The sequence below is a fragment of the Galeopterus variegatus genome, unplaced genomic scaffold (assembly GCF_000696425.1).
Source record: "Galeopterus variegatus unplaced genomic scaffold, G_variegatus-3.0.2 Scaffold155, whole genome shotgun sequence".
Classification (NCBI taxonomy): domain Eukaryota; kingdom Metazoa; phylum Chordata; class Mammalia; order Dermoptera; family Cynocephalidae; genus Galeopterus; species Galeopterus variegatus.
Window position 1 is genome coordinate 135,717 of NW_007726266.1, and position 10,005 is coordinate 145,721.

The 10,005-nt window shown below is 39.7% G+C and overlaps 1 protein-coding gene and 1 non-coding gene across 2 annotated transcripts in view; one reads left to right on the top strand and one right to left on the bottom strand.

Annotated features, from left to right (window-relative positions):
• Positions 1-10,005, top strand: part of YWHAE (tyrosine 3-monooxygenase/tryptophan 5-monooxygenase activation protein, epsilon) — a 46,740-nt gene that overhangs the window by 12,241 nt on the left and 24,494 nt on the right. The gene's annotated exons all lie outside the window — the stretch shown is intronic.
• Positions 465-538, bottom strand: TRNAI-AAU. The gene has a single exon. It is a non-coding gene; the product is annotated as a tRNA-Ile (tRNA).

Consider the following 10,005-nt stretch of genomic DNA (forward strand, 5'->3'; position numbering starts at 1 on the left):
TTAAAACCCCCTTGCCCGTCCTCCTATTAAAAAAAAAAAAAAAAAGATGACCGGTAAGGGGATCTTAACCCTTGATTTGGTGTTGTCATCACCACACTCTCCCAAGTGAGCCACAGGCCAGCCCCCAATTTTATATTTTAAAAGTTGCTTTGAATAGTCTTTTGGCTGTTTCTCTCTGAAAGGTGTTATTTTTCATATGTGAAGAAGATAGAATGGTATGTAGGTTGAGTATATTTTCCAGTGGAGATGTAACAAGAGACAGAGGAACTAGCACTGGACCAGGAGTCATTAAATTGGGGAGGGGGGTGTCTAGCCCAGGTTTTATCTCTTGACTATTGTCCCTTTTAGACATGTCACTTAGTCTCAGGGCCTGTTCTGTATAATGAGGGGTATCTTTTCTGAAAGTGTTTTTGTGTGATGAGTTTACAGGTTGAATTTTAATTTTTTAATTTTTTTTTGGTGGCTGGCCTGTGCAGGAATCGAACCCTGGACCTTGGTATTATTGGTACCACGCTCTAACCAACTGAACTAACAGGCCAGCCCTGAAACATTCTTTATGCTTGTCTTATGGCCAGCAGAATGGAGGGCTATGAAACCAATTTAAATTCACCTCTGGAATCACTTCACACAGCTTTGGGGTCTACTGCAGTCAACTCAGCTACTGGTCCATTTACTGGAGAAACTCCCATTCTCCAAATTTGCATTTATATTCCTATTTGCATTGAAAGAATTATAGGGCTGAACTATATGAAATTGCCAGTGTCAGTCATTTTTGACCTGCAAAAATGGTGAGTACAAAAATGGTCAACCTATTAAATGGTAGTTGAGAAGGCTTAGAAGGTGAGGGAGGCCTCAATATACCTGAAAAAGCATTGAGACTATTTAGAAAGTGCCAGGATTATTGAGGGACTTTCTCCCTGGGGTTGGTTTTGCTTTTTATACCTAAATTAATTTTACCTAGTTTGACTTTCTAAGTCTGTCTTCTGCCCCCTCCCCCCACTCTCATACTCACGCACACATGCACACACAGATTTAGATTTGCTCTGTTTTCAGTTCTTTTAATGCAGCACTTTCAGAGTCACTGTGTTATTGAAGGCTCCCTGGAATTGTGCAACATAGAGACCCCAAAGTACTGTAATCATTTTGGATAAATGGTGGTATATAAAATACTATTTTGTTTTTAAACAAAATGAGGAATTTACCCTTTTTTCCTAGTTGTCATGATAAAGAGAATGGAAAAGGCCACTGCCTGTTTTCTTTTTTAGAAGTGGTATATTTTACAGTTGTAAAATGCAGTTGTAAGGAAATGTTTGGATTTATTTGATTATGCAATAGTAATATGCTTCTTCAATTGTAACCAGTAGAATTCCATTAGTTAATGTGTAATTTTTCTTAGTGTTGTATATTTAAAGAATTGTTGTCCTTTCCCCTCCACCATGGTGAGATTCTTTGTTTCTGGCTTTGAAATCAGAGTAGGCCTCCTACTTTTTTCACATGACCATTGAATATGTTCAGATGTTACTCTTTTTAATCAAGAAATTAAGAAATTAGATAATGTTGAATACAAGAAAAATACCACTGTTTGTAACTCCTTGATATATGGGACTAAAAGCTTTATAAAGGATTGGATAAAAAAAACTCTAGGAACATACTGGTACAGTCATAACAATGTGGTCCTCTGCTTTTTCGCTATGTACCTTTTCAATAGATCACTTTTCAGGTGTGTGTTTTGGAGGCATGGGGGAATGATCACAGGGGACCTTGGCTTTTTCCTCTAGAGCAGTCGCCCTTAAATCTGTTTTTCCTCTTCCTAGCATAAGCATACATCATCAGCATGGTCCCTATGCCTTCATCTTAACTGCTGCAGCTTTCTTATGACCTTCTGCATCTCAGAATGCTGGCAACATTTCTTACTCATTTTATCTTTACCTCTTATCCTTGTCTATCACACTACGTAAATATTTCTCAATTTCCATTTCTCCATCTTAAGAGCTGAAGGAATTTTAGGATATTAGTATTCTGTCTAGCTGTCTATTTTGCTTCTTTCTGTACGATTTTGAAGGTAGATTAGGAGAATGTTTACCTTGTAACCGTTCTAGAGGCCCTTAGGTCAAGTCTGGATAGACTAACAAGTAAATTTTCCTCGCTAGTAAAGATGATGTGATTTAAAAGTATACTTTTTTCTCTCATATTCTTATTGGACATTCAGGTTTTTTAAACTTAAGAAACCTGAAAATAATTCCTTCCTTCTCTTCCTTCCCTTCCTACAGCTGGCTGGTTAAGGGGATCTGAGCCCTCGACCTTGGTCTTACTAGTACCACGCTATAAGCAACTGAGCTAACCTGTCAGCCCTGATTTCTTAAAATTTTCTGTGAGGCAGAGAGGAATTTTCTTTGTGTTTATTTATAAATTTGCCTTTTATTAGGACAGTTATTACTGAAGACAATATCTGATTAAACTACATTAAAATCAACTTGGGCAGCTTGTATATTTTCTAGCTAAAATATCTTATATTTTCTGTATTTTTTTCAGTGTAGAAATATGTACCTATTCATTGAAAATTTGAAAAGTCAGAGGAGCTGGAAAGAAGACTTACTATACCTGGTATTTTGAGTTTATGACTAGTTTATGTCACTGCAATAAAATATATCTAAAATTTTTTGTAATTTGAGTTATTTTCTTAGGATTCTGAGAAGTGATGTTTACTGGTGAAAGTAAGTGAACATAAATCTTTTGACATGTGTAGTCTGTTTTCTGAAAAGATTATCAGTTTTATAATACCAGCAACTTATGAATGTGCAGTGCAAAAATTTTTGTTTTAAAAATGTGAAATGTTACCTTTTCCACTTATGATTTTTTTTTTATTGCAAGAGATAAAATTACATTAAAAAGTCAGATAGTACAGCCATATCAGGTAAATAGTGAAGACTCTTCCTGCTAGAAGTTACTATTGTTACTTGTTTGAGTCTCCTTTGAGAAAGAACTTTTTGCTCAAGTGCCTATGTGTGGGTTTTTTTTTTTTTTTCCTTATGTGTGTTTTTTTTTTTTGCCAGTGTGTGTTAAAAACATACCTTATTTTACTGATTACATTATGCTATCAGTATAAGGTGCATTGTTATTTTACTTAACAGTATTAAAGAAAAATGCTGCCAATTCCACCATGATACACTATTGACCAAGAAAAATGTGGATTTGAGATGTTAAGAATGTTTCCTTAAATAGCAATGCACACGTGTACAGTTCTTTCATAGAAATAGCATACATGCTATTCAGCAACTTGCCTTTTTCTTTCTTTCTTTTTTTTTTTAAATATGACCGGTAAGGGGATCTTAACCCTTGACTTGGTGTTGTCAGCACCACGCTCACCCAGTGAGCTAACCGGCCATCCCTATATGGGATCCGAACCCGTGGCCCTGGTGCTATCAGCACCGCACTCTCCCAAGTGAGCCACAGGCCGGCCCGCAACTTGCCTTTTTCCTTTGACAAAATGTGAATATTAAAAACTATAGTTTAAAAAAAAATTATTTTCGTACCGGCCAGCTATCCCCCCCCCCATTTTGTTTTTGCAGGGTGGGGGGGTAGCATTTTAGCCAGACTACCATGAAAACTTTAAACATGTCTGGTTTTGTTCACCTAGGTCAGTCTACCTTTAAATAAGAAAACCTTCCCAGGGTATTTTAATGTACAGTCAGTGTTGAGAACCTGGAATAGATCATTGTGTCTAAAATACCTGACTGAATTAGAATCACCCAGGGTGGGCTGGCCCGGTGGCGCACTGCTATAGTGCGCCGCTTGGGAAGTGCGGAGGCGCTCCCGCCGAGGGTTCGGATCCCACATACAGACCGGTTCCCGCTCACTGGCTGAGCGAGGCGCGGGAGCAACACCGAGGGCTGCAATCCCGTTGCCGGTCCCGGTCCAGTACGGGGGCGACACTGAGGGTTGCAATCCGTTGCTGGACACGGAAAAAGACAAAAAAAAAAAAAAGAATTCACCCAGGGTGATCAAATTCTTATTAAAATTTGGACTTTGGTATATACTCCAAATTTAATGTATATCTCTGGGTATGCAGCTGATTTGATCAGATGATGTAAAGCTCCCTTGTAGAGGCAGTCTCAGCAATTTTTTCAGCAGATACATATTGCTTGGGATCCTGAGTCTGAGGTTATTGGATGCTATATGGCAGTAATGCATAGCAAATGATGAAATATTTAACATAAGTTTAAGTTCTTATCTGTAAATGCTAATCAAATTTAACCTTTTTGAAATATCATGAGTTAGTTATCTTAGAGTTACACTGCATACATTATGGGCTTCTTAGTGTTTCTTCCCTTCATTCACTGTAGCTTGTTGATACCTATCATTGTTCTCTGTATCTGCCTCTTTATTTTTATATTATATTTTGATTGGTTGATAGTTATGAATTCCCCTCCCCCCTTCAAACACATTCCTAAGAATTTCTCCTGTAAATCCATTCTTGAAGTTTATAATCAGTAGGTATTTATTTAGCATGTCTTGGGAACTACTTTCCCCTTGTGAGTGATAAAGTAATTTCTTACAGTACCTACTATGGTGGAGTTTACAGTCTAGTTTAATTAGGAGAACTTGCTGTCTGGTTAGTGCAGTTGGTTAGAATGCAGCCTTATAACACCAAGATCACGGGTCCCTGAACCAGCCAGCAACCCTGCCCCCCCAAAAATTAATTAGGAGAACTGTGGCTTAAAAATAACAATTATTGCCAATTTCCATAATGCAGAAATTTTAGAGAAGGGGAACAGGGTATTGTGGGCTGTAGTTGCCAGGGAAAACTTGACCAGTAGATCAGACATTCATTGGGATGGATAAGATTTGGATGGTGGGAGATGGAGGTTCTTTTGGATATGTTATCAAAGGCATAGTTAAGGGATTAAGGATATGAGACCTTAATATATTAAGGATTATCTGGGTTAGAAATGAAAAATGGGGTTAGATCATACAGAAGGTTTTTCGTTTTAGCTCTTTACTGCATCAAAAACACTAACACTCCTAAGTGCTTGCTTCCTTCTGGATCCCTGGGTTTTTTTTTTGTTTTTTAATCTTGGAAATGAAGCAAGCAAGGAAAAGGAGTTAAACATATGATTGAGTTCTATTACGTGCCGGGGAATTTATTATGCAGTCTCATTTTAACTCATAACTCAGTGAGGGGTATCAGTTGTGTAGGTGAGGAAGCAAGCATATAGAGGTTAAATGACTTGATGTCAAAAGCATGTAAATAAACAGTTAAGCAAGAATGAATACCTAGTTTGAATATTTCTAGCTATAAGGGTGGTGGGTGTTTCCTATGCTATGGTGATACTTTCCTTTGCTATCTGCAAATTATGTATAATTTGGTCTACCTAATAAATAAATACAAGTGGCATGTAGATATTAGGGGAATAGTGAAAGTGTTACTAGAATAGAGTAGGACCTCTTTTCTTCAGAAAATCTTTTCAAGACCTTGCCGTATTTTCTGTTTCTAGCATCCTGTTTCTTTCATTGTACTCATCACAAAATGTAATATACATGTCAATTTGTTTATTAATCCTGTTCACTCTAAGCAGTTTTAAACCTTTGCTTGAAGAAGAATCCCGGGAGTAGTTCTCTAAATCTTGTTGAAGGGTTTACTTCAAATTATTTTTTCTTGTATAACTCTTTTTTTGGGCAGCTGGCTGGTACAGGGATCTAAACTCTTTTAACTCTTCTTAACATACTTTAAGATGCATCGTAATATTTTGCTGATTTTAATTAAGTAGTACTAGTGATTATTACTATAGCATTTTATCTTCCTAAGAAAATATGTGATGTAAGACTCCACAGGCTACAAATCCCAGGTTTTTATTGCATTCTTAGATTTTTTCTACATTATTTACGATTAGAAATACAGAATTTTTAGGGCCAGCCCGGTGGCGCACTGCTACAGTGCGCCGCTTGGGAGTGCGGCGGCGCTCCCGCCGAGGGTTTGGATCCCACATACAGACCGGCCACTCACTGGCTGAGCGAGGTGCGGGCGCAACACCGAGGGTTGCGATCCCGTTGCCGGTCCCGGTACAGGCGTGACACTGAGGGTTGCGATCCGTTGCCGGTCACGAAAAAAAGACAAAAAGGAAAAAAAAAAACAAAAAAGAAATACAGAATTTTTCTCACAGATTGAAGTACAGTTTTGCGTGTTATAAAATCTTAAGTATGTCTTATCCCATAGAGCTCTTAAGTGATTTGGAAGCACAGTCACTTGAGTGTAAATAGTCAACCTTTTACAGTGATGACATTATAAACTTTGAGCAGGTCTAAGCTGCTGCATTTTTTTTTTTTTTTCCTTTTTGTCTCTTTTTTACTGACCGGTAACAGGATCGCAACCCTCAGTGTTGCGCCCGCACTGCGCTCAGCCAGTGAGCAGGAACCGGTCTCCACATGGGATCCGAACCCTCGGCGGGAGCGCCGCCGCGCTCCCAAGCGGCGCACTCTCCAGTGCGCCACCGGGCCGGCCCTAAGCTGCTGCATTTTTTATGATAAAACTAAAGTCATCAAGTTTGGCAGGGATTTTTTAATAAAACATTTAGTAATAACAATATACATTATATTTTATGGTTTTCACTAAAGGAAAATTTTTTTTTTTTTAAAAGATGACGGGTAAGGGGATCTCAACCCTTGGCTTGGTGTTGTCAGCACCAGGCTCAGCCAGTGAGCAAACCGGCCATCCCTATATAGGATCCGAACCCGTGGCCTTGGTGTTATCAGCACCGCACTCTACTGAGTGAGCCACGGGCCGGCCCTAAGCTGCTGCATTTTTTATGATAAAACTAAAGTCATCAAGTTTGGCAGGGATTTTTTAATGTTTTAAAAACCAATATAAGTCACTTTAGCTACCTGAGAATGTTTGTAACTAGCCTAGCCTGATGAGCTCGTTAGAGTACAGCTCTAGCAACAATCAAATGTTCCATAGGGGTTGTACTGAATTTCTTCTATGGTTAACTGATAGTACCTGCCCTCATAATTGTCCAAATCAGATTTCTTTGACATACTTTATGGTACAGACTGATGCCTCCAGTAGAGTATTTGTCAGTGTGATAGAGAAGATGCATGGCACTCTATCTTTGTGTAGAAAAGATTTTGTTCCATCCGTATATTTCTTCTTTTTTCTCATGCCAGAGAGCCCCCCCCATCTGTATGTTTCTAAATGTTAACATCAGAGTGATTATCAAAATTTTGCCTAGTTGATAATTTCATTCATTCCTTGGAGGTTGTCTAAACTGCATCAGATTATTTGAAAGCAGCATAACACCTTGACAGTCACAACATGTCAACTTTCTGCAGAAATGCCCTCACTGATTTCATGAGATCAGAAGTATCTGTTTAAAGACTGTTTCTCTTGTGTAAATCTAGTCAAACATTTTCTGTGACTATTTCTTTGTAAGTAAAGGTCCACATGGTAAATTTCTTTTTTTTTTTTTTTTTTTGGTCTTTTTTTATGTCCGGCAACAGATCGCAACCCTCAGTGTCGCGCCCGTACTGGACCGGACCGGCAACGGGATCGCAACCCTCGGCGTTGCGCCCGCACCTCACTCAGCCAGTGAGCGGGAACTGGTCTGTATGTGGGATCCAAACCCTCGGCGGGAGCGCCACCGCGCTCCCAAGCGGCGCACTGTAGCAGTGCGCCACCGGGCCGGCCCACATGGTAAATTCCTTAGAGTTTAGTATAGATTGAGTATTTCTTATCCGAGACACTTAGGACCAGATCTGTTTCCGATTTTTTTCGGATTTTGAGATACTTGCATTATACTTACCAGTTGAGCGTCTCTCATCTGAAAATCTGAAATCCGAAATGCTCCAATGAGCATTTCTGTTGAGCATCATGTCAGCGCTCAAAAAATTTCAGATATTGGAGCATTTCAGATTTCAGATTTCTGGGTTAGGGATATGCTCAGCCTGTACCTTGGAAATTTTTCCCCGAACAAACTTGCATACTCTATTTTTCCAGATACGGTAAAGTTTAACTTGGGACATTTTAAGTTGTTGCTTTTATTAACATGAGCCATAGACAAAATTTGTAGTTTGCATTAATTACTTGCTCATAATTTATATCTGTATCTCTGTCTTCTAAATGATGTCTGATTTGACAGCCTTTTTTCCCCCCACCACTATACTAATGAGGATGACAGCCTTTTTCAGTGTGGTTTAATTGGCTTTGCATATCGAGGTGTTATAGTGTCCCCCCATCTCCTCTTGTATTTAGGCGTCAGGGTCATGTGAGCTGTTTTGGCCAATAAAATGTGAGCAGAAATTGTTGGTGTGACTGTGTAGGAGCTGTCAGAAGCCCTTTCTTGAGTCTTCTGTCTCTTCCTCTTGCTTCTTTGACCAGAGAATCCTCAAGTACCAGATGATGCAGCTACAGTGTGTTGGACCCTCACTTTAACATGTGAGCAAGAAATAAACCATTATGTTTTAAGCTACTGAGATTTTGGAAGTAATTTGTTTCTTTGGTTTTTTTTTTTTCCTTTTTTATCTTTTTTACTGACCGGCAACGGGATCGCAACCCTCGGTGTTGCGCCCGCACCGTGCTCAGCCAGTGAGCGGGAACCGGTCTCCACATGGGATCCGAACCCTCAGCGGGAGCGCTACCACGCTCCAAAGCGGCGCACTCTCTAGTGCGCCACCGGGCTGGCCCTTGGAAGTAATTTGATTCCCAAAACACCTATCCTATCTTTTGGGAATACAGAATTGTCATTTGCAATTCAGGACTGTCGATTCCTTATAAAGTTTTAAAACATGTTAACTGTCTCTTTCGTGCTTTGGATTTTGAGATGCTAAATAGAATATGTCCAGGCTTCTTTCCCATCGATAATCTTAGGGGAGGCAGAGCTGTTCCAAAATTATGTGCCTGTTTCTTTAAAGATGAATAAAATCATTTTTTGGCACATTAAATATATTTGTGCCATATGAAGGACATTTGATTTCATAGCATGCCTCAGAATGTGAATGAATCATAAAAGGGCATAATACTATTCCCCTCCTTGCTGTGTTAAGCTATTCCCCTGGCATTAAGTTCCTTTGTTTTGTCCCATAGTTTCTGAATCACATCTCTTCAGAACTAAGGATTGAGATTTAAGGGAGATGTTGATGACGCTGAGTTCTCTGACCATTCTGAGCTCTTCTGTTGCTTTTCTTTTTTTTTTTGGCTGCGGGCCAGTGTGGGGATCTGAACCCTTGACCTTGGGGTTATAACATCATGCTCTAACCAACCGAGCTAACTGGCCAGCCTGAAGTCGTCTTTTATTTTAGGTGCTTTAGTACTACCGTTAGTCCTCAATCTAGCTATTCTCCCAGTACTGTTTTGGGCTCTCATCTGGTTTTGTTTTCATTTGGGAAACACCCCGGCTCCCCCATCCCCAAAAGAAAATCAGACATAAGGTTTTCCTTGGGTGCTGTGTTTCTTTTTCTCCATTATATCCCAGAAACATTTTTTCTACGTAGAGTGTTGTAAGAGTCATTCCTCTGCATCCAGAGATCCCAGCTCTCAGTATTAACAGGGTTTCCCTGATAATCACAGTATGGAAACATTCCTAAAATTCAGACTACCCACCCACACACCCAGTACACCTTTACCATCCAAGAATAAAATCCCTTTTTCTCTAGTTATACAGAAACTGAGGAAATGTGCTTCAAGGTATTTGATTCTTTCATCAAATATTACTGTGCTTTTTGTGACATTAAGTTTATGTACTCTTGTGGGAATATAAAAAGGGTCTTCAAAAAGTTCATGGACATCGGGCCAGCCCCGTGGCGCACTCGGGAGCGCAGCGGTGCTCCCGCCGCCGGTTCGGATCCTATATAGGGATGGCCGGTGCCCTCACTGGCTGAGCGCGGTGCGGGCGACACCAAGCCAAGGGTTGCGATCCCCTTACTGGCCACAAAAAAAAAAAAAAAAGTTCATGGACATATTCATATTCTCTTTCTTTCCCCCCCCCCCCCCCCCCTTTTTTTTTTTTTTTTTTT